This window comes from Camelus bactrianus, chromosome 7, assembly GCF_048773025.1.
Source record: "Camelus bactrianus isolate YW-2024 breed Bactrian camel chromosome 7, ASM4877302v1, whole genome shotgun sequence".
Lineage (NCBI taxonomy): Eukaryota > Metazoa > Chordata > Mammalia > Artiodactyla > Camelidae > Camelus > Camelus bactrianus.
Window position 1 is genome coordinate 56,790,139 of NC_133545.1, and position 26,749 is coordinate 56,816,887.

Consider the following 26,749-nt stretch of genomic DNA (forward strand, 5'->3'; position numbering starts at 1 on the left):
TTTTTTTCCCTATATTTAATTTAGATAGTTTGCATTGCTATATTGTCACTTTTACTATCATTTTCTTTTATAAAATCAATTCTGCAAATAATCCCATCCAATGTAATTCTCAGCTCAAAGATTTTAGTTTTCAATTCTAAAGTTTAATTTGAATCTTTTTCTTTCCAACTGTCAATATCTCTACTTATCTCTTTTATAATATGGACTACAGTTATACTATTTAATTTTTTTTTCTACTAATTCTAACATCGGTATCAGTTCTATGTGGGTTTCAGTGAATTGTTTCCTCTCATTATGTCATATTTTTCTGTTTCTTTGGATGCTTCTCTTCTATGGATATCAGGTATTGTAAATTGAACCATGTTGGGAGATGGATATTTGTGTATTCCATATATATATATATATATACACACACACACACATATACACACATATATATTTATAGTATATTATGCCTAGATTAGCTATATGTATTATTACCTTTGTTCAGGGATGCACTTAATTTACTGGTTAAGAAAAAAGGGGGGGGTGATTTGTTAAGCAGAAACAGAGCATCATTTTATCTAGTCACTCCTTAGTTACTGAAGCAAGAGCCTTCCTGGGACTCTAGCCAATTCTTTGTGAGTTTTGACATGTTCTAGCCTAGCTGGTCGAAACAGGTATTACTCCAGCTCCTTTGTGAGTGCTGAGGGTTCTTTTTCATTACCTTTCAGATGATTCTTTCCACATCTTCAGACAGCTGCCTTGTCTGCGTGCTCTGATCCCCACTGTGCTGCCTGCTACGTCTGGACTCAGCAGAGCTCTGGGATTCTCTTCCTATGTAGCTCTCTTTGCAGATACTTTGTCTTAGAAATTTTAGCCACCTTGACCCTTCATTTTCTGTCTCTCAGGGATTTCTTTCCTTTTTTTTTTTTTTTTTTAATTGTCTAATGTCTAGTGCCTTGAACTCTATCATGTTAAATTTCATGTGTTTATTGTTGTGTGTCTGTTTCAGATGAGAAGGTAAACCCAGTCCCTCTTATTTCATCTTGATTGAAAGCAGAAGTCTGTCCTCTTGTACTTTAATGTATCTAAAACACAGATTGTGATTTAGCTTCCAACTGATGAGAAGAAAATCATGTAACAAAAGCTCTGAGCTCTTGAAGACAGTGGTAAGTTAGGATACTTAAGTAAAAAATTAAGCAAAAATGCTACATTAAAACAAACGCATTCGTACAAAATGCTTCAGAGCAGGGAAGAAGGACAAAAATAAATCCTCATGAAGACATGATTTGAAAAAAAATTGATTAGATCTATTATGTCACTTGACAAATAATACTGCTTATTTTTTTGACACTGAATTTACAAGAATCAAGACGATGCCCTGCAGTGAAAGCCACCCTCCTCTCTTATCACTGTGAGTGAGCAGAATCAGTGGCAAACCCATAGGTAGTGAAACAGCACGTTGTGTTAGAAATTGTAAACAGCTCTGTATTGTTGAATATAATGTGTAAAATAAAGAATGGTAGAATATTAAACTGATGTTACAGTCAGGTCGGGACCAGAGACCTATGCCAGGAAGACGAGCTTAGGATTTAGCCTAGACACACAAGAATCCAGTGAAGCAGTTTCTTCTGTTTGTGTGTTTAATTGTTGAACATCTTACACACACAAAAGAGTATGCAAAAACGTACACCTCAATAAATTTTTACAAAATCCACACCTATATGTAACCCCTTCATAGGTCAAGAAGTTGCAACAGTGCCAGACCCTAGAAGCAGCCCTTAAGCCACTACCAGTCATTAACAGGGCAGCCAGTTCAAAAGTTACCCAATAAACTCCCTGGGGGAAATATGTCTACTTGGAGGCCTAGAAGACTGAAACAAGTAGTTATTTTCTTTCTTACATTGCCTTTAACAAAGAGGAAGAAAAGAAACATCACTGAAGTAGAAACAAATTCATAGGACATCACAAATAAATGCAAAGTGAGACAACTCAAATTTACACCTTTGTGCCACACTAAATTATTCCACGCAAATGGTTCATTCTAGCCCTCAGAGACATTTAAAAAAACAAACAGCAAAAACAAGGAGGGTAATAAAGACTTCTTACATTATTGTGCTATAAATACTGAAAATATGTTTCCAAATGTGACAAGAAATATTACGAGCGATTGCAGATGCATAAATGGAGCAAGTGTGATGCTCTTTCCTCAGAGGCACAGATTAAAAAAGACTATTATAAAGCACTACAAAATAATTTCTTTATCCAAAAGCTCTGAAGCAGTTATTAAACCAGCTGTTTTCAAAAGTACACAAATCTGCTAAGTTGCAGTTGGGTAACTGTTAAATGTTAAAGCAGTGAATGATCAGCATGGAGCAGATGGTCTGGGAATGGGTGAGAAAATGGCAATGTTAATACCACCAGACTGAGATGTTCATTTGTGCTGTGGTATGCACAGACTGGGTGAGTAATGAAGGTTCTGTAATAATTGTGTAAATCCCAACATTATTAAATTGATTCAGCCAGGGTTTCTTAATATATGTGAAGCACTTGATGTACTTGGAGAAATACCTCCTCTTTGGCTAAAGCTGTTCTCATTAACTCATACTGCTTTATTTGCGGTGACCTCGGTGTTCCCGTTAAGTAATGAGTGGAATAAGAATTAGAAATCCACTTTCAGTCTAAGTATTAGAGAGGAGGGAAAATGTTAAGAAAAGTGTCAAAGCGTGAGTGTTGCAAGAGATTGGCCCACGGCGTTAATTTACCTATCAAGTTCAGTTAGTGTTTGTTTTAGACTATTTAAGAGTTTATAATTAGCCTTGCCCTTTTGGGGTTTGAGAAAGTTGCCTTTCGCCAGTCAATGTTTATTTTACCTGAAAGGGAAGAAATCCATATTAACATATCTTCTGCTTTTCAGTTTAACCTGGGCATTCCCAGATTTTTACCACAGTATCACATCAGAGATTTGTGAACAGGCTTTGTGGAAAGCACAATCAACTCCAGCAGTTTTTCTCAACCTGGGCTCTCCTGATAATTGTTTTGGGGGCTGTCCTTTGCAGTGTAAAATGGTTAACAGAATCTCTGGCCTTGACTCACTAATGCCAGTAGAAGCCATTGCCCCCAAATTGTGACAACCAAGAATATATCCAGATATCTCCCCCTCCTCACTGAGAACCACTAGTCTATAAACCCAAAGGAGCACGTGGCTCATGACCTCTAGTGGAAAAAAAGAAAAGACAGTGAAATGCCATGACAGTGTCAAAAAGAGTTGGAATTTTTAATTGAACTTGGTTTTAGGTAAAACACCCGTATACAGAGTCCTGTAATAAGACTAAAATGCCTAATACAATACTTCAGTATTGGGCTAAAACAGAGAGTGTTTGGATGTCTATGGAACAGTTAGACCCCGAGATCTCTTTCATCTGCCCAAGTATCCAGGTCCCTAGTCCTCCTTAATTCCTACCAAAGGCAAGAGGCTTTCATGCTGAAGACGTTTATCGTGGAGGTTTTATACTCAGTGAAACCAGAAACAGGTTACGGAGGGAGACACTTTTCTGCAAATAAGGATATAGCCTCCAGTCCAAACATGTTGATAACTAAACTTAAACTCATGAGGCAGAAGAATTTGATTCATCTTGTGGGAAATGGACTATAAAAAGGAGCAATAAAACACCAGTCAACAAGACCTCTATACCGTGGCCCTGTACAAACACCAAGATTAGAACATTTTTAATGCATTGCTGTTAAATATAAGTGGATAGCCAAGGATCACCAGATGTCTGATAAAATCTCTTAACATGAATGACAGAAACAAAAGTAATAAATAGAATGAAGGAAGTCAGAGGAAAGAGGAAACTCAACGAGCAGAAAAAAACTTAGGGAAAAAGTCCTGTATATAATGTTATAGATAAGAGAAGATACTGCATTATGAGACAAAACAAAGTACTATCGAGAAAAATAAAAATATTAAAGTAATGTAGGTCAAGAGAATTTTCCTAGAAATCAAAAATTAAATTCTAACTTAAAAGTCAATAGTTTACAGTTCAAATTTGAGGAAATCTCACAGGAAAAAATACAGAGAAAAGAGAATGAAAGTAGAGAGTACTTCTGACAAATTTAGCATCAGATTTGTACAGCTCCTCACTCCCCTTGCCCCCACAAAAAACAGAGAAAAAATGGAGAGGAGGAGTTTATCAAAGAAATAATATGAGGAAAAATTTCCAGAAAACATGAGTTTATAAAGCATGAAGTCTCCAGTACCTAATGCAGGAAAAAAGACCAATATCACGACACTATCATAAAATTAAAATACCATAAATAGAGAGATAATCCTGAAAGTTTTTAGAAATAAAAAAGTGAGATCTATATAAAAGTTCAGAATTCAAGATCAACTCCATAACAAAAAACAATACGTATCAGGAAAAAAAATTCTTTTAATCTAGAATTCTAAACCCAACCAAATGATGAATCCAATGTAAAGTTAGAATAAAGGGATTTCAAGCATATAAATTAAAACAATTGATTTCTCATAATCACTTTTTCAGCAACCTACTGTAAGGTATTTGCTCCTAAAATAAGACAGTCATCTTAGAAAGGAGCTGTAAGATCCCCAAAAAAGAGGTGAAGAGAAAGAGGTGAAGGAGATTCCCAGGACAGTATTGAAGGGAAGTCCCAGAATGCTAGCCACTCTTTGGCCCTAGAGATCTAGAAGTTCTAAAGAAGTCACAAGGCTAGGGTTCCTACTAAGATGATGAAAAGAGAACATCAGTCTCTTGATGATAAGCAATCAAAGGGACTGATGGACTACTTGAGTTGTTTGACCATACAGGAAGTTTTATATTTCGAAGGTTATAGTATATAACAAATTTGGCCTTGGGATAGAAATAAGCAGAGAACAAGCAAGCAAATGCTAATGAAAGAAGTAATTAGTAACTCTAGGGAAAACCAAGCATTTTTATAAGAAAAGAAAGGTGAGCTTAGTATGTTAACAGTTGTGTGTTGTATGTTAACAGAAAGGGTGTTGCCTAATACTGTTGGAGGAAAAGTAAATTTGTATAGCATTTTTGAAGAACTGCTTATTTAGTAATCATCAAATTATAACATGTGAATACTTTGTCCTAGCAATTCCTCTCCTAAGGAATATAACATATAAAAATATTCTTCAGAAATATCCAGAGTAGAGGCACAAAGATCTTCATGCTAACAAATTAATAATGGTGGGGGGAGAGAGAATTTAAATATGTAAGTATATATTAGTAGTACTACAGAATATTATATTAGAAAAGAGAAAGTTTTATGTACTAATATGGAATTCTGTCCCTGCTATAAGTGAAAAAATTGTAGACAATGTTATAGTCTTATTTCATCTTTGTAAAATAAATATATATGCCCATGCATGAGTGTGTGTATGCTGTGTTAAGAGCGAGCTTGTATGCATGGATGTGTGATCCAGATGTACCTATACCAGATTGTTTTCAGTGATTATTTCTGAGACTTGGAAATGGGACTTTGCATTTGCACTACTTTTTGGGTAAGAATGTGCTATTTTGGTAATAAAAATTAAGATACAGAAAATCAAGACAAGAAGAAATCATACCATGTGTCTTTGCTTCTGCCAACCATTCTACTTCTCTCCCTATATAATCATTTTTCACAAAGTATAGGAGGGTGCAGAGTGAAATATTTATGTCTAAGATCCATGCAATCTGTTATTTAAAAACTGCAGTTTTCTGGCTATATACAAATGTGTCTTTAGTATATAGAGAAAGGATATACAATTAGGGTCCCTGGTATTTCCACTTATGTTAAAAAGGCACATTAAGATACTTAAAATAGCGTGATGGGCTATTTAGAGTCCAGATGATTATATGTTGGGAAACATGTGCATGTTCCACTTCCTAACTAATGGACATTATCATCCAGATGGATCTGGCTATAGATAGAAACATTCTCCTACGTGGTAATCAGTGCCTTTTGATAAAACATAAAATTACTTCTTGGTTGAAATAGTTACCTCAATTCCGGGCAGCTTCAGTCTCTTTCCAAAATATCTTGCCAAAAGAGTAGAGTAAGAAATATGTAAGAAAATTATGTATTTAAGTGAAGCTTCTGTGGAATTTAGAACCTAGCGGCCAGAAAAATGTCTAAGCTGATTAGAAAGCCAATTGCCTGGGGCACCTTTGGAAAGTTGCTTTCTATGACTTATAGGATGCTGGGTTTTATCCAGATTTTATATATATATATATAAATCTCACATATTAGTAATGAGGAATATCACATTAGTTTCACATATGTATATACATATAACTTTAATTTTGTTTTGTAATTTAACATATTCACAGTTTCTGGGGCTTAAAACATAGAAATCTTTGGGGAAACTTATTCTGCTTATCACAGAAGGCCTCTCTGATAATATCATATTTAAACAGTGAATGAGAGGAAGTAAGGGGACAAGTCATGTAATTATTTGTGGAAGAACACACCAGGTAAGAAGGTGAAGAAATACAAGAGCTCTGAGGTAGGACTGGGCTTGGCCTGTTCCAGGAATAGTAAGGAGGTCAGTGTGGCTGAAGGGAGGGAACAAAGGGAGTTAAAACTGTGGTCCTAGACCAGTGGGTTTGTGGAAGTGCAATCACCGGGGCTGTAAAACAAAGTAGGGACTCGGAATTCTACTCAAGTGGGAGGGGAAGTAATCCAAAGTTTGTGAGCAGAAGAATACCATAAACTGATTTTGGTTTTACATGGTATTGAAAAAGTTTGAGATAAATCAATGTTGATATATAAAAAAGGGAATGTAGCAAATTTTAAAAAATAGAATTTAAGGAAAAATATAAACTATGACCACAATAAAAGACTAAAGAAGTCTATTGATAAAGCCCTTTAAGACAATCTGTTAGTCTTGAAACTGTGAATCATATATATATAGACATATGTATACATCTGTATATGTATGCATCATATATACTTATTTCAAAGAGTGAGAAAAATATACAATCCACAATAACTGGAAGACTGACATATTTTGAATATTGACAGAATAACAAAAAATTTCAAATTTAAGATACGTAAGTATTAAGTAATAGAATTTAAAAAGCCTGTTAAATAGATAATAACATGTTGGAATCAATAAATAAGGAATGAACATTTATTTCAAACATACACACATACACATATAAAGACATGATAGGAAATAACGTGTGCACCAAGATAAAAGTTTATGTATGTGTGTATGTATGTATGTGTGTGTGTGTGTATAAATTATTCTCTATCTGGGTCTGAAGTTTGACTACTTTCCAAGAGCACCTTTCTTCTCATGTGGATGTGAACTGTTTTTAGGCCTTTTTGTGCTTTATGTAGCCTTAGTAAAGCCTGAGAAAGCTACCCCAGTTTTCCTCATTACATGTAACTAGGGCTTATTCTTCAATGAAAAACACTATTAATATGTTTTTAAGATACTGGAAGGACAGACATCAATTATATGCTGTTCTGCCAACTTATGTAACCAACCTTCTAGATTCTTTATGAAGTACAGAAACAAGCAGGAACACTTTGTCCTCATGGAGAATATTATTTAGCTTTGAGAATATTATTTAGTCATAAAGAACTAAATAAGGAAACCATGGTGGATGTGAGTGTCCTATAGGAGTGATCAGATATCAACACTCAGTGGTCCTTCAAGATGTGCCTCAGTGAAAAAGCTTTAATAGATGAACCAACTAAGTGTCTCTACCTCCCCAGCTCCAGCTTATCATGTAGAGTGACTGCTGTCTGTCTTCCCTCCCCTAGTACTCTCCATAGCCTCACTGAAGCATCAAGTAGGTAGTTTCTTTTCAGACATTGACTACCTGTATCTTTATAGTATTGTTTTGGCCAAATTATTCTGTTCATATTCGATAAGTCACTTCAGAGGTGGAAGTATCAATACCCTAATGTCTCTTGACAGTCATATATTCTCTGTCTGAGCTTTGTCTCTGATTACTAGAAGTAAGTCTCATATTCCCTTATCTGTCATTATCTTTTGGTGTAAGACTTAAATCATAATGGGGAAATAATTTTAATGAAGAGGATGATTAAAATGATGTGGTAGATTAATCAGAAAGTGCCTGCATATAATAAATCAATGTCTAACTACAAAGACTTGCCATTGTTGGAAAAATACTCAGAGATTCTTCTAAAATAGACATCTTATACATTTGAGAAGCCCCAAATTGATATAAGTTCTCAAAATTTCAACCAGGAACAATATTTACTCAAAATATTAACTACATTATTTAAAGCTGTATTAATATAAAGTAGTATTGTTTGTGTATTTCTCTTTTCTTTCCTTACACATGGGTCCAGATGGCTCTGAAAGACTGTAGTTTTTAGGAGTTTAAATAATGTATTCTGACTGAATAATAGAATGTAGTAGGACAGAATCTCTAACTTAAAGTTGTGAGAATATTTTGTGGTAATCTAAAATAGGGGTTATTTTCAGATTTAATTTATATAATTTGAGGCTGAATTTATATGACAGAGAAAAAATTTCAATAAGGCTAGAGTTTCCAGATTATAGTAAAAGCAAGATTTAAAAACCTTACTGAAAAAATAATAGTTAAGAAAAATAACAACTTAAAACTATGATACCTAGTCATAAATGTTTTTAAACATTTTTAATATGTACTGGTCTCTCTGGTAAAAATTAAAATTAAAATAAAAACAAATCGTGCTTCTCCTCATAAAACTGACTGCTATTAAAATATAATATTTAAACATGGTGAATGTATGAGTAAATGTTCCCTATTTTATATCTTGTAGCATTATAGGCAGGTAAAAGTTCTCTAGAGTAAAATTTGGCTAAGTATAGTGGACATTATAAATAATTCCAATTTTACAAATTCATTAAAATGAATTAGTCAAACATTTTCAATAAGAACTGGTTGAAAGATGTTAATGAAAAATAGAGAATAACTTAAATCTTCAGCATAAAGGGCTGGTAAATTAAAGAATATTCATTAATGGAATTCTAGGAAGCCATAAAAATACTATTTTGGAAGGATATTTATTTCCAATTTACAGTTTTTATAAAATGTCAAAAAATGTATGACTATTAGCATATATATAACACATATAACATTAAAGATGATATAAACTTAATCATAACCACAGATTTCTTTAAAGAACATTTGATTTCCCTTTTTTAATATTGTTGTATTTGCATATTTTGTAATAAATATAAATAACTATTAATTTTATAATCAGGAAAATATCTTTAAGATATGATTTGATTTTAGAAACTTCTTGGTATTAACGTCTTTTGACCTGATAACAAATGCAAATATCCTTAAGTATTTCTACAGCTCAGAATACATCTGTAGTTTTGTATTAACATTTCTATACATTAGGATTATTGATCGACTGTTTATTCTCCCATATGATGTGGAGATAGCATACAGATTTTTCTAACCATTTAAACTGTATGTATAACAATTTTTTTCTCAGAGTTTGAGAAAACCACTAGCAAGGCATGTATGTTGCATCTTAACCACCATATGGATAAACAGACCTTTAAAATTAATAGATAATAAAGTATTAGTATAGGAGTAACATATATTACAAATAATAGGATATAATTTGCAATCCAAGTGAATACATTCAACAAAGATCTGGATTCTTCACCTGACCTCTAGTTTCCAATAATCTTTCAAGGAACACTGTGCCACTGGAAGATATATCCCTATGGTACTTAATTTCACACCATGTGAATCTCCTGCTTTCTCACAGAGAGCCACCTATAGAAATTTGTTTCTCTTGGTAATAACAAAGGTGTGGTAACCCAACCTCAGAGGCAAACAAACCAATCAAAATATGTCAGTGAAGAGGATAGTAGGTGAGTATTAGCAATGTTACTAAATAACAAGGTTGACATCAAATGATATTAACACTTTAAAAAATGCAATTTTATGTTAACTAGACTTATCATGATCATTTTTTAATGTACAGAAATATCAAATCACTATGTTGTGCATCTGAAACTAACAGTGCACTGTAGGTTAATTATATTTCAATTAAAAAATATTTAAAAATCAGTTTTTTATACTTAAAGGCAGTCATAATTTTGAATATGTGAAACCATTGGAGCTTAAAATTCTTATTTTAATGTATAATTAAAACTTGTTTTTAAAACAAAATATTAACTTTAACATGTAGAAAGATAACATTTTTTGTTTTTTTCCTCCAGTATGCCAATCTGATTTTTCTTCTAATCAAAGGACTTCCTTTTAAAGAAAACATTAAACATTATTTTCTAATAATGTTACTTTTTGTATATAGGCCTTGTTTACTTTTTTGTTTTGTTGTCTGGCTTACTCTGTTCTTCACATTTTGTTGACTGGAATTCTCTTTTGTCTTTGAAATTGAGAAGGGACAAGGCCTTTTGCAAATGTTATGTCAACACACAGCAAACAGCCATACTGGGGGAGAAAAGAACAGAGCACCATTTGGTATTGCAGCAATTATCATAAATCTGCATGTGCAACACAGCACACTCCAAATCTAGTTATTAAAATGAGCAACAGGATGAAATTCTATGGTTTTCTGGGACAAAGTTGAAAGAATAACTATTGTCAGCTGCAGCATCATTTATCATTTTTTTCTCAGAATTCTAGTGAAAAATATACAAAATGAAAACAGAGTTATCACTTTTCTCCAGTAGCGGTTCTGCCCATTTTATCCCAAACGGTAGATGGAAGCTGGTTTATAAACTTATAGTATTCCACTACTTAAAAGTCCTTCTAAGAAGACAGATAACGATGGTACCAAAGAATACATAAGGAAAAGGCTATAGACAAATATAATCCTGAATATCAGTAGAAATGAAAAATTAATTTAAAAAACAGCAAGCAGAGTACAGATTTTCATTAAAAGAACCATGCCCTATGAGTAATTAAACCTCCCTAAATGTCCAATATTAAGAAAACATTAATAAAATTCATTGTATTCATTGTATGTTTCTCAGAAGAAAAACAATATGGTCACCTCCACAAAGACAAATAAAGCACATAAAAAAATGTATTCTTAGTTGAAAAAAAAAGTAAGTAAATAAATCTAAAAACTCAACTAGATGAATAATTCCTTTACATTATGTTTAAAAACAGGAAAGAAGAAATAAATGATAGAGGAAATAACTGTGAATAAAAACATATCTGAAATAAATATTACAAGTAAAAAAGATTAACAGTGTGGATACTATCAAGGAAAGCTGGTGTTTCATTATCTATTTCTATAAAATAAATGCTCATGACCAATAAATTATTAGGGTCAAAGAGAACCAAAAATTAATGACTGTTGAAATTTTAAAAACATGGAGTTCTGGGGGAAGGGTATAGCTCAACTGGTAGAGCTCATAATTAGCATGCATGAGGTCCTGGGTTCAATCCCCAGTACCTCCATTAAATAAATAAGTAAGTAAAACTAATTCCCTCACCCCTACAAAAATTAAAAACAAAACAAAACAAAAACATGAAGTTCTGACAAGTCATTATCAAATGTATAGAAATTAATCAGTATTTAATGGGCAATATATTACCTTGAGTAAATGTGTAGAAACAATATTTTAAAATTATATATTAAAATATATAGATTTGTGAATATATACATATATATTCAACAAAAGAGATTAGAAAAGAAAAATACCAAAATCTAAGAAAAAAATTTAATGAAATACAAAGGAGTAAACAGAATATAGCAAAAGTTACTTTAAAAAGAGTAAATAAATAGACAAATATTGAGGTATTTGACCAATAAGAAATAAAAAGAGAAGTTGGTAAGGAAGATTAGGACAATGAACATTACACAATTAGAAAACTAGGGACATTAAATAATTAGTTACATAACACTTCAAATTTGCCAACAAATTTTACATTTTAAATAAAACTGATGGTTAAAAATACAATTATAGATATTGACTAAACTGAAAAAAAAATAGACCTAAAAACATTAAGTAAGTATAATCAACACTAAAAAATTTACCTAACTATAGATTTACAAGCAGATTTTATTAAAACTTCAGGTAATGTTAGGTCCTACATTTAAAATATTCTTACAAAGAAATAGGTTAAAAGGGAACTATATTCCAATACTAATATATCTTTAGCAGAACCAATTATAAATGGTTTAAAAAGAGAATTCATAGACAAATTGTTCTTATTAACAGAATTGCAAAATTCTGATATGAAAAATCCACATAAATACTTAGTAGCTTGTAACAAGATGTATTTCTCACATGATATATTCATCATCATTCACCTGGTCGAGTCCTACACATCTCACTCAGATTCTCAAACTTTCCCAGTGACCACTGCAGAGGAAAAGAGATGTACAAAGTCTTACAAGTTAAGAGTACCGATCTGAATATCACTTCTACTCACAACTGAATTTCCAGAAGAAGCCATATGAATGTGCCCAAATACAAGTGGGCTCAGAAATATGGTCAGGAAACACACATGGACGTGGACGTGCACGCGCACGCGCACACACACACACACACACAGGTAAGAGACCTCAATAAAATAAAGATGTTATTTCTTCCTAGTAAGATTCAACCTAAGCATCTGCAGAAAATACTGAGAATAATGTAAAATAAAAGGATTTATGAGTGACTTACTCTTACTACATATTTGAATATATTATTATCTCTGGAAATATCTAGCAAATAATAAAGCACAATTACAAATTCAGATATGCAGAAAAATAAGTGGAATGGAATGGAGAGCTCAGAAGTAGATATAAGCAAACAAAGGAAATATATGAGAATATAAAGTTGACATTTCAAAGTAGTGGGAAAATATAGGGGCTTTTCAATAGGGATGATATGATCAGCTTGCCATTTGAAAACAAAGATTAATGCTTTATCACTCCTTGAAAAAATAGACTTCAGATGGATCAGAAGTATATTTTTAATTAAATGAAGTTGTAGAATCATATAAAGTAGAGAAGAGACATTTTTTATAAAAAGTACTATAGTGAAACACAGTGGTTCAGGTTCCCACACAGCCAGCAACTAGCCAGTGATCTTGTGCTGCCAAGTCTCTCTAGACCTAGTTCTTGCATCTATAAAATGGACAGATCAAAAATCACTAATTCATATAATTTTGTGAGGACAAAATAGAAAACTCAATGTGCCTTTCATTTACCATAATATCTATCAAAAAGCATTTAATAAAAATAATACTAATTATTAATATTGTAATCACAATTGCATTATTAAAAAAGCATTTCTCATATATGGTCTAGACTTAATTTGTGAAATTGAATTGGGCACAAGTTCCATGACACCTTTCTGGTTAAATAAAAGGTAACTGAATGGAATTACTAGGAAGTTTTTTAAAATGTAAAGAGCTTCATTTCATCAATCAGGTCAATGTTCCAAATTAAGCAATTACATATCATTAAATTAGCATTTATGAGATCCAGTTAATAATTCATCTCTAACACATTTAGTTAAGGTTCTTAGGAATCACTGTATTTATTCAGTGAAGAGTGAAATAATTTAATTTGCCAAGCATTCACAGTAAGGGTCATATCACTCTCTTCATTAGAAAGAAGCATTACATGCAAGCAAACCGAGGTTACTCTGGAGGAGGGAACCTCTTCTCTGTGGAGATTTGTGAGATTCGGAAACTATTTTTTCTAATTCCTCAGCCACACACTGTTTGTCTAAGATACAGGTTGTCCACCTGCCTGTTTCCCTTGAGAAAAACTAGAGGATGAAGCCTAACATAGAAACCCTTCGACTTCAGTAATATTTTGAGTATCTTTCCCTGATGAATGCCTTTCTTCATGATTAACTATTAAAAAGCATTAGAAGCTTTATTTTATTGAAATCATTTTCAAGAAGTTCTAAATGTCAGATGCCTTTACACTGAAATAAACAGCTGTTTGCCATTGAATCACATGTTGCAGATTTAGGAACAGAGAATCACCAAATTGGTACATTTATGTTGTACTTAGATTGATTTTTATTCTGTTATGTGAGAGAAATCTCAACAAATTGAAGCTACACAGTTGAAGACATGCCCTAAGTCAATGAACGATTTTGGTAATCTCTTCAAGATTGGTCTTTATTAACTGGGAAGAATGAAATTGTGCTTTAATATTTCTTTCATATAACTTTCAGAAAACATAGCAATTGATGATAGGCCATGGTTTCCTCTTAAGAAAGAAAAATGCTCAAGGGAATTAAAGGCAGTTAATCTTGAGGGAGATGGAATTCAATGTAGCAAGACTGGGTGGGAAGGACGTGCTGGAACATCGAACCAGCTCTATCCAGAGGATTTAGTAGGTTCTTGGGAAAAACATTGCTAAGTTAGGCAAAACATAAAGGAAGTGTAAAGCACAATGAACACATGGTAATTACGGCAAAGGGCAGAGGGAATCCAGGAAGTAGACAGGGGCAGAGAACTCAGTTCCCAGAGAGAGCCCAGCAGGTGTTAATTAGGGCCTCAGTCATGAAGGTTGTAGCTTAAGGTTTCCTATGCAGGGATTTAGACACAAGGAAGTAAGTGTGAGGCCCAGTTATTAGAACCAGAATTCATCACAGTTAGGTGAGAAGCCCAAGAGGCAGTGCAGAGACATTAGAATCTGTCAGGCCTACATTTTTTTAATTATTTGTGTTTTTATTCATACCTATTACTAGGAATTTTTAGACACTTTGGGAAATGCATTGAGGTATGATTACTAAATTATACTTACAGCAACAGAGTTTTATGATTTTCATAATGATGATAATACTTTCACATCTTTCTGATGCAAATAGGAGCAGAGACGTGCAAGAAAAATGGCTTCAATTGAAGGAAAAACAGAGTTAGAAAGGCCTGGGAAATAGGCAAGAGGAGACAATGAGCAAAGAAGAAAGGTTAATTTCAAGAGACTCATGTTAGCCACATACACAACTTAATGCAATACGTTAATAGTAAGACAGTTTACATGACTTGGCGATAACTCTGAATACATTTTTGAGGAACTTCTCTCTTTTTAGTATGTATCTAATTCGCCATCACAGAAATGTACAGATATATCCAAGGAGAGAACATTTTCTTTAAGATATGTGCCCTTGATTTTCTTTCAAGTCCACTTACGGTTCTTTTATCTGAGAAGCAATTTATCTGAACAATCTGGATTTCTCATATTCTCAATTTGGATTTTCTCTTTTCAGATCAAAGAGGCAATCTCTAGTTTCACAAAGGTTTCTTGGTTTATCACCTTGATGGACTTTACACTTATTAAATGCTAATCCTCACAAGCTTACAAATAGCTGAACACATAATTACCACCATTACATTTCATTCGGCAGCCGCCACAGTTGGTGTTTGATGTAGCTGACGCTGCTCCCTGGGCAACAAGACTCTGGCTTTCCCGACTGAAGTCCAGGAGAGAAAGACTGTGCTACACTGACTCCATTTCACAACCCTGCCCATATCGTATCATCCTTTACTAAGCAAATAATGTGGATCCTGATTCAAATTTTAAAACTCTGATTCTTGATAAATGCCAACCTCAAAGTGCACACACAAGCTAAGAAAGAAAGGGGTTGGGTAACAGGTAACTTAGGTTGATATTTTCAATTAAAATAGTGATTAAATAAGTAAAACTATGGGGATCTGAAGGTGCTCCTTTCCTGACATACCAGATAAATCTCTTGGTTAGCTGGGTTGTGTTTTGCTATACATAAACTTTTCTAGTCCATGTAAATGACATGATTCTTTTACACCAGTGCTGTCTCTTTCTGAGGAGGAGGAAGAAGCAGCAAACAGGGAGATGAGGTGCACAAATTGATTTTTATTGCTTTCCCTTGACTGAGGATTAAGTCGGAGGCTCTAAAAAAATCAAGATCTGGGAAATAAACCCACCATCTCTCAGTGGCCTGCATTTTACTCATTAAGATTAAACTGTGCACATAAAGAAGGATGCTGCTTCCTTTTTGACCCGCATATTAACTTTATAGCCCAATTCCCACATATTCTTTGAAAGCTGATGAATTTTTTTAATGTAAATCAGCATTCAGAAAGCAACTCATAAGTGAGTCTAAATTGCCAAAATAATCTTTAATTATCTGGGAGAATCTAGCTCAATATTAAAGGCAATATGCACAACTGAATATCTTCTTTCTTGCCCCTATCTCACTCCTTTTTGACTGGCACATAATTTTAACCTCATAAAGCTTTCTTAGTTATTTTTCCTTTTACAGTCCCTTTGAATTACTGAAATCATAACTTGGTTTAAAAAAGCAAATGAAAAAAATATATATATATACATAAATTAGTAATCACATGTAGCCCCACCTGCTTCTTACACCCAGCTAGTGATAGCTTTGTTAATATTTTGGTATATTTATAGCTATTTTAATGGCTATAAAATATTTTATTCTATAGACATGTCATAATTATTAAATAGTTTGCCCGCTGTTGGACTTAAGGATTTTGTTTTTACTAGTACAGAAAATCTGTTTCTTTAGTTTTGGCTGTCTCTGTAGGACAGATTTCTTAGAGAATGATCACTAGGTCAAAAAGGCTGTGAACTTTTTTAAAAAATTGAAGTCTAGATTGCATACAAATCTATTTATGCAGTTCAATAACTTTCTATGGATATACTCATGGGAACACCTCTCAGATTGAGACATATATGTTTTGAACTCCCTAAAAACTTCTTTGTACCCCATTTAATTAATAACCGACCAAAAGATAGCAACTATTATAACTTCTAACATCATATATCAGTAGGCTCTGATTTTGAACTTCACATAAATGGAAAAATCATTATGTAATTTTTTGAATCTGGCTTCTTTAACTCAACATGTTGATTTTGAAATGTATCCATATTGTTGGATGTATCAGTTTCTCACTCACCTTTAATGCTGTGTAATATTCCTTTGTGTAGACATGCACTAGTTTATCAGTCTACTGTTGAAAGACATTTGAGTTGTTTCTAGTTGGGGATGTCAGGAATAAAGTTGCCATAAACATCCTTTTTGTAAGTATTTTGGTAATAGAAGCATTCTTTCTATTTCTAAATGCCCCAAAATGGAATTGCTACTTCATAGGGTAGGCTAATTAGTTCTAGTAGACATTGTCAAATAGTTCTCCTAAGTGTTTGTACCAAGGGTTTACAGTCCTTTCAGCAGTGTATGAGATGTCCAATTGCTTGACCACCTAACTGGCATTTGTTAATGTCTATCTGCCATACTGCCGTGGCACACTGGCATCTTATTACTATTTGAATTAGCTTTTCCCTGATAATAAATCATGTTGAGCACCCTTTCACATATTTGTTAGCCACTTAGATATCTTCTTTGTGAACTTCCTGATAAAACATTTCACCTTCTCTTAAAAGGTGGACATTTTGTCTTCTCCTTATTTTTTCCTTAATCTTTAGTAATTCTTATTATGGAATGTAAGGCACTCTTTCCTTATCACCTTAAGTAGAGGGGGACAGAACATGTGCAGTCTATTTTTGCCTCACACAAACACATGGAGTTGCCCTCCATGAACCAGGATTTCTTTTTCACCAGCTGGCTATGGACATGCTCACACGAGGTCATAGGCATGAGCTGAATGAAAGGTAATAGCGCATTAGAGGCAGGTAACAGGAGTGTCTGGGCTGTATGTTTATCTTTTTGTGAAAATTAAGTGTAATCTCTAGAACCTCTCAGACTCAGCCTCAAATGTGCAATTCAATTGTGCACTGGATTTCTGCTCTCAATTGCTGTTATGACTAGGTTTATCTGATAATAACCAGCTATTTGATAAGCACCTCCAGTCTCGTGATTCCTTAACATTCAATAGTCTGTCACTTGGTCTCCACTAGTGCCCAGTAGCAGGCCAGGAGCTTCTTTATGCACTGTGGATAATTTTCTTCAAAAGATAGCATGGCTGTGCTCCAGAACTCCAAGGATATGCACTAGGATTCTGGTATTACAGCTTGCCAGAGTTTCCACAATTTTTATCAACAATGAATACCTTTAGCAAATGAGATCTGCCAGGTTATATGATTCAATGGGTAGGGCCAACTGCACAATAGCCTGAACCTGCTGCACACCTTTCTTTTGCACTGGGACCCACTCCAAACTGGAAAACTTCTGGGTCACTGGAAAAATTAGTTGAAATGATATCTCCAAGTATGTTACATACTTTTATCTAAAATCCAAAAGACCTACTAAGTGTTATGCCTCCTTCCTGGTATTTAGACACGCAAGTTACCTTAAACTTGCTATTTTTCTTGGAGAGTTTGTTCTGGAATACCCAAGATCACTGGACCTCTATATTATCCTCATTATGGGAATTCATTGCATCTTTTAAGGTTTATCTTCCACTATGTGACACTCAGTATGTCTTACTAGCATAGTCAGAAAAAGTAGACTTCCCTCTTATCAGGGTACAAGTAACATGATGACATTAATTCCATGTCCCCATTTGATGTTCTTGAGACTATTCAGACAATCAAGATCCCTGTGACCGTATTGTGAGAGAGACCAAGAAAATTAACTTAGCCCTGGGGTAAGATTATTAATGTATAATGTTGATTGCATTAAGTAAATAAGAATTTCTTCTGATCTTCTTCCCTGATTGGAATTGAAATGAGTACATTTACCAAATCAATAGTCACATACCAAAGTAGAAGCTGTACTGGGTTTGCGCAAGTGAAAAGAAAGTCTGGCACAACAGCTGCATTGGGAGCTATAATTTTTTTTTAACTTTATGAAAACCCACTGCCTTCTGCTATAATCTATTTGGTTTTGAAAGGGACTGGACTAGTGACTTAAAGACTGATGTAGAGCAAAAGCAGTCCTAGGAGGGAAGTTCTTAGCAGTACAGGCCTTCCTCAAAAAACAAGAAAAATCTAAAAAGAAACCCAAAAAACAAAAAACAAAAAACCTAACCTACCACCTAGAAGAATTAGAAAAAGAAGAACAAACAGAACCTAAAATCAGTAGGAAGAAAGAAATAATAAATATCAGGGAGAAAATAAATAGAGACTGCAAAAACAGTTTAAAAATCAATCAAACCAAGAGCTGGTTTTCTTTAAAGAGTAAACAAAATTGACAAACTTCCAGCCGGGCTCACCAAGAAGAAAAGAGGGCTCAAATAAAGAAAGTAAGAAATGAAAGAGGAGAATTAAGATGAAATAAAGATCTTTTCAGATGGAAAAAAGAAATAGGGGAGGGAACACTCCTAAATTTATTCTATGAAGCCACCATCATCCTAATACCAAACCAAACAAAGATATTACCAGAAAAGGAAACTACAGGCCAGTATCTCTGATGAATATCTGCAAAAATCTGCAGCAAAATACTAGCAAACTGAACCCTAACAACACATAAAAAAGATCATACATTACAATCAAATTGGATTCCTCTCAGGCATACAAGAATAGTTCAACATATGCAAATCAATCAATGTGATACACCACATTAAAAGAAAGGACAAAAATCACATGATCATCTCAATAGCTACAGAAAAAACATCAGATAAAATTCAATATCCATTCATGATAAAAATTCTTACCAAAGTAGGTATAGAGGGAACATTATCTATTTATGACAAACCCACAGCCAACATAACATTCCAGTGGTGAAAAGAAGAAAGCCTTCCCACTAACTACTTCACATTTAGTCTTTTAAGGTACTATTTTATACTTAGTACCTAAGCAATTCACTAAATGATACTTTATTTAGTTTATTTTAAAATAGTTCACATTTGATAAGTTTAGCTGTGTATAACTTAGAGTAGACTTCATCAGACTGGCAAGGAAATTTGGGATATTAAATCTTTAAATCTTAAAATAATTGATGTACTCTTCATTCTGTCTTTTGTATTAGCTAGCAAGCTTATGAGCAACCTTCCAAATGAATAGTTTTCATTGCTAATGATCCTGTCCAATTTTTTTTAATTTAGTTAATATATATCACTTTCTGCTACTAACAATATATCTCAATTGTGGATGTCCAATTAATTCTAGGCAAAGAATATAATAATTTTAAGAAGACTTAATGATAATACTATGGTTGAGTCTATGAGAATGGTAAAGCATTTTTCATTAGTTGGTTGCAATCATTCCTTCATCTCTATAGTTAGTTTAGGGGAGTGGCGGGTCTATTACTTTATTATAATATTCCAAATAACCAAGCAGGAGTCTAAAGGACTACCAGTTACATGGGTGACACTAAAGTTCAATTGAACAGCAATTTATTAAGTGTGCCAGAAATTGAACTAGGAATTGTGGTACAAAGCAATCTGCATGAAGTCACTGTCTTTGATGTGCTAAATCTAACTGATGAGATTTCCATTTCGGAGAAATGGAAGAGATCAAATAAACAGCCCGTGTGAAGAGAGGAGGAGAAAAAATACATGTAATTATGTTTATCAGACTATATGAAATCACTGCATAATTTGCACTACTTTCTGTTTGATTCTAAAATGAGATTGGAGTGGGGGAAGGGAAGGTTATTAAAATGGCTGAGTTATTATAGTTAAACAAGTATAACTGTCTGTATTCTTCTCTAACTGTATGGATATGCACTCTTTCAAATCTTAATATGCTTTATAAATACGTATATATCTTCTTCTCCCTTTACATTTCAATGTTTCTTATTGTGCTTTGATATGATATTTATATTTCTCTTTGCATATTCACACTTTAAAAATAAAAACAAACAACTGTGTATATATTCCTGTATGCTTATGATTCCAGTCATCATAAACATGATACTGTATATTTATTGAAAATAAAGATTAAGCCAGGTCTTACTCTTAGGAATAGTGTACTGAAATAATCATGTGTTTAAGAAAACAATTAAAAAATAAAATGTCACAAAAATCCATGTAAGTAACACCTAATTTTAGACAAAATAATCTGATATTGCAAATAATTGGCTTGTAGGTTACTATCTTGTGAAATCACACTGTAACTCACTGTCAGTGAACTCAGCCTCGGAACAAAGAGGAAATTTAAATTCATTTAATTTTTGCAGTCCAAATATAGATCTTTTGGGGCAGACTGCCAGCAGTTTCCTTGGGTCAAAGAAAATAAATATTGTACCACTCCTATCACAAAAACAAAAAACACAGCCACTATTTTGAATTCCGTGTCTACTGACTTTTATTCCAGTATTCAAATAAGCAGTATCATCTTCCGGTGGAGAACAAGTTCCCCCGCTAATTAGAGTATAAAAATGTGATGGATATAATGCAAAATGTGACCATCTGCATTTCTCAGTCTTGTCTTTCCCAGTTAGAACTCGCAGGTGTCTTTTAAACAATGATGAATTAGAAGGAAGGCTCTTTTTTTTACTCATTTGTTTGTTAACTACCTTTATGATAATAATGCATTTGCATTTTTAATTTCCTCAGTTGTAAATGAGCACTTCTGAACCAATTCCTAATTATTTTACAATTTTCATGTATTGTTCATTATTCATGCTTTCTATTTACTAAATAAAAATGACTTTTCCTCTGAAGGGCATTTGCAATTCTTATTATACCAAACATAGATCATTTGGCTCCATATAAGAAATAAGAAGGAAGGAAAAACATAGGGACATGACAGATAACAAAAACAATAAAATGGATGAACCTGTTCACCTATACATATAGAATAGAGTGTAGGACAGGGTATATAATCTGTTATATTAGAAATCATGCTTATTAACTTCAAACTGATGATATAAAGCTTTATATTCAACTCATTTTATTTCAGAGACTGGCAATCCATAAATGTGAAGACATTATTGGCTAGTAGTCAATGAAGATAGGAACCTATGTAAAATATTTTCCTATGGACTATGTACATAATTTAAAAAAACAGTGATATTGCAAAGGATATTGTAAAAGAGCTTATCAGCTGCCTGGTTTACATAAATATGTAATCCACATTAAAAAAATAGGAATAAACCTGACCAAGGAGGTAAAAACTTACACATGAAGAACTATAAAATGTTGATTAAGGAAATTAAATTTGATTTAAAGAAATGCAAAGATATCCCATGCTCCTTGGGTTAGAGGAATTAATATTATCAAAATGGCCATATTACCCAAAGCAATCTAAAGATTTAATGTGTTCCCTATCAAATTACCCAGGACATTTTTCACAACAAGAACAAATAACCCTAATATTTATATGGAATCACAAAAAGACCCAGAATTGTCAAAGCAATACTGAAGAAAAAGGACAAAGCTGGAGGCAAACCCTTCCCAGACTTCAGGCAATACTACATAGCTACAGTAATCAAAACAGCATAGTGTTGGCACAAGAAACAGATATATGGATCAATGGACCAGAACATATAGCCTAGAAAGAAACCCACATACGTACAACTGTCAACTGATCTTTAACAAACTAGGTAAGATTATACACTGAAGAAAAGACAGTCACTTTGGCAAGCGGTGTTGGGAAACATGGACAGCTGTATATAAATCAATGAAGTTAGAACATTCCCTCACACCATACACAAAAATGAACTCAAAATGGCTTAAAGACTTGAACATAAGAGGACACTATAGGCCTCCCTGAAAAAAACATAGGCAAAACATTTTCTGACATAAATCTTAGCAATGTTTTCCTAGGTCAGTCTACCCAGGAAATAGAAATAAAAGCAAAAATTAACAAATGGGACCTAATTAAACTTATAACTTTTCCACAGCAAAATGAAGGGACAGCCTATGGAATGGAAGAAAATATTTGCAAATGATGTGACTGATAAGGCCTTAACTTCCAGAATATATAAACAGTTCATACAACTGTGTAACAACAACAACAATAACAAAAAAACAATCAAAAAATAGGCAGAAGAGCTAAACAAACATTTCTCCAACAAAGACATGCAGATGGCCAATAGGCACATAAAAGAAAGCTCAATATCACTAATTATCAGAGAAATGCAAATCAAAACTACAATGAGGTATCACCTCACACCAGTCAGAATGGCCATCATTAAAAAGCTCATAAACGATAAATGCTGGAGAGGGTGTGGACAAAAGGGAACCCTCCTAGCACTGTTGGTGGAATGTAATTTGGTGCACCATTATGGAAAACAGGATGGAGAGTTGTTAAAAAACTTAAAAAGTTATCATATGGTCTAGCAATCCCATTCCTGTGCATATATCTGGTGGAAAATCTCGTTCAAAAAGACACATGCATCCCAATGTCCATAGCAGAACTATTTACAATAGCCAAGACATAGAAACAACCTAAATGTCCATCCACAAATGACTAGATGAAGAAGATGTTATATTATTTTATATATATATATATATATACACACACACACATACACACACACACGCACACATACACACAAATACATACAATGGAATACTACTAAGCCATCAAAAGAATAAAATCATATGTCATTTTTAGCAACATAGATGGATCTAGAGATTATCATAGTAAGTGAAGTAAGCCCAAAAGAGAAAGAAACGCACCAAATAATATCAGTATATGTGAAGTCTAAAAAAAATTACACAAATGAACTTATGTACAAAACAGAAACTGACTCACAAACAGAAAACAAACTTACGGTTAACCAGGGTGGAAAGTGGGGATGGATGGACAAGTTGGGAGTTCAGGATTTGCAGATACTAACTACTATACATAAAATAGATAAACAATAATGTCATACTGCATAACATAGGGAAATACAGTCAATACTTTGCAGTAGCTTATAATGAAAAAGAATATGAAAAGGAATATATATGTGTGTATATATAAAACTGAATCAGAAAATTAAAAAATTTTAAGAAGACTTTGGTAGCTTTCTATGCAAAACAAAAAGAATGAGATAGAAATAAAGGTAAATGTTACTGTTTTTGGTGATAGCTTTAACTGAGTGGCTTTTTTTACTCACTTTTTTAATTGAAATGTATTCAATTTATAATGTTAGTTTCAGGTGTACAGCAAAGTGATTCAGCTATATATATAGATGTGTGTGTGTGTGTATATATATATATATATATATGTATGTATATACATTTTTCTACATGGACATACACAATTGCTGAGAGGAATACCTTTGTCTTCTTAGGAGAATAATATGACCAAATAAATTTGTATTATATAATCATCCTTGTTGCTCCTTTTCTCTTACTCTCCATGGTATGTCCATATAAGAGTTAAATCCGTCTTCTATAATGGTTGTGTTATGGTAAAAGTTGGTAGTGTTTTCATCAGGCTACTTGAATTAGAAGAAATGTGTAAGTAGGAAATTAGGAACCAAAGAAAGATCAAAGTTGAGTGACTTGTTCTAAAACCAAAATATATATGTATATTTTAAGTCTGGTGGGAAAATAAGTTACTATTTGTATGTAGCTGTTATATGTACTTATTATTATGTAGCTGTTATGGGGAAATATTTTTCTGTGCTTATCCCTCAAGAGCCTATTCTTGTCAGCATCCCTTTAGTACAGAAGGATGTATCCAGGTTTTGTGAAGTCTAAAGTTTAAACAATTTGGGGATCTTTCCGTAAGAAAAATGATGCAAAACTATGAATATAAAATTAATTTTAAACTTGAATAATTAAAACACAAAAAGAAACTACAAAAAATCGTGTATTTTAAAATCCTGGCAAATACCAGCAAAATCACAAAAGATAGAAAATTATGATCTGTTTATTAATTAATATCCTGGCATACCTCTATAATATGTCTCCAACATTTCTGCCTACATTCTCTTTGTTGTCTTTCCATATTACAATTTTAAAACAGCTTTCTATAGAGAAAAAAAGAAAGAAACTTAGCCTTTTCTCAGGTTGATCAGAAAGTGTTTATTATCACTAATATTTTGATAGGTTTTCTCCTTTATCTTTTTGAGTGACAGGATCTGAAACTTCAGTTTCATAGTTAATAACAAATTTGCCTCTGGATATGAAATAGTTATATCGTGTAAGTTAAAATTTAAATATCAAGCCACACCCCAAACTGCAAGTATACTAAAATGTTTTTAGCAATAAACAAGAAGGTAAGTTGTAGATTTAGCTCCTCACCATCCAGTAAAGAATTAAATGTTTCTGTGGTACATGGTACATGGTTTAGGATCCCTCTTTTTCCCATTTTCCCACTTTCTAACTTTGGACCTTAGGATAGGCAGTAATCAGAAAACATTTGAGACTAAATGCAGACTCATCGTGGTAACATGTTTAACGTAGTCTAAATTTGAACATATTCATAAACCAAATCAATTACATACTTTTACTTTCCCATGTTGCATATTCTTACTTTGTTAGCATAATTGTCTTTATCTAATTTTTTAAGTTATAACTTTTATACACTATGCTGATTAAGTTTTTTCATGATTTTTCATACTCATATTTTGTGAGCAAACATTTCAGAAGTGCTTATGTTGTTTATAAAGAGTATTAATATTTTTATTATTATTTGTTTTGATTTATATTATGCTTTTTTCTAACTACTAAACTTCCATACTTAACTAGTTTATTTTACAACATATAAAGCCTCCACTATAAAATATGTACTCTGCTAGATCCTAAGAATAATGATAAGAATAAATTTCTCATGCTTTTATATTTTTATATTAAGATCTATAGTTATATTAAAACAATTTGTTTTTGAGCTTTTCTTTTTTTATAATTCCCACCAGATGGTAATAGTGCATTCCGTTACAGAACACAAATAACCAATTCAACTCAATAATGAAGGACCCTAGGAGAAATGTTAGCAACTTATCCAGTCTTTTATGAGCTATTTTTAATAAGCAAAAAATGCAATTTTAATTTAAAAATAAGAGTTGCAAAACCAATTCATGAGATATTTCAGAAATTATATAAATATTTATAATTAAATGAAAAGAACAAAATACCCATCAATCAGTCTTCCATAGCAACAATCAATATCAACTCGATTAAAAAAAATCTAAGTTGGTAGAGCAACTTTCACTATTGTCATATTGTGAACCCAGCTCTATATCTTCTGGCATGAGTCTCAGCTTAGAACAGCTCATATATCCCAACTACCTAAAAGAGGGTCAATCATCCTTAATTAATTTGTATGCCTCATCAGTAAGAAGCATCCATTTGATTTATTAATAGGTCTCTGGAGAGCAAATTAGCTTCCTTGGCAGTTCCTGACATGCTTTGAATCACAGTACAAACAGAAATTTCTCTTGCTAACTCTCTTTCTGACTTTGATAAACAAAATCCTTTACAGCCAAAAAAAGATTTACACAATAGCATGGATGTGTTGACAACTGCAAAACTGTAGAGATTTAGGTATAATCTAACTCAGCATCAGTGGTGTTTCTATTAAGGAAATGACAGCCCAAACAAGGTAAGTGATCTGCATGAGTTTCTGCTGCTAGCTAACGGTAAAATGGTTACAACACCCCAGATTTCTGCACTCACTGTTTTATGAGAGCCACACCCACCCCTCTCACCATTGTTCCAAGCTAGATTCTTTTAATAAAGCTGACTTGTGACATGCTCCCTAATATCCCGTAAGTATACTTGCCTGCTCACTTAGAAGTATAAAAAATTTATATGCCTTGTGAACTTCAGGTACTCAACAAAAATATAACATGAATCTAAAGAATTAATACTATTATTATGACAATAATGACATCTTTCACATAATTTCATTTCTCTAAAGAAAAGTATGGTCATGAAAGGTGATTCAGTGCATCTTACTAACTACAAATGCTATACTCATTTACACATTTCCCCCTTCTTTACATTAATGTTCTAAGAGAAGAGACAGAGATACTTTAGTAGTAATGTATTTCTGGTTA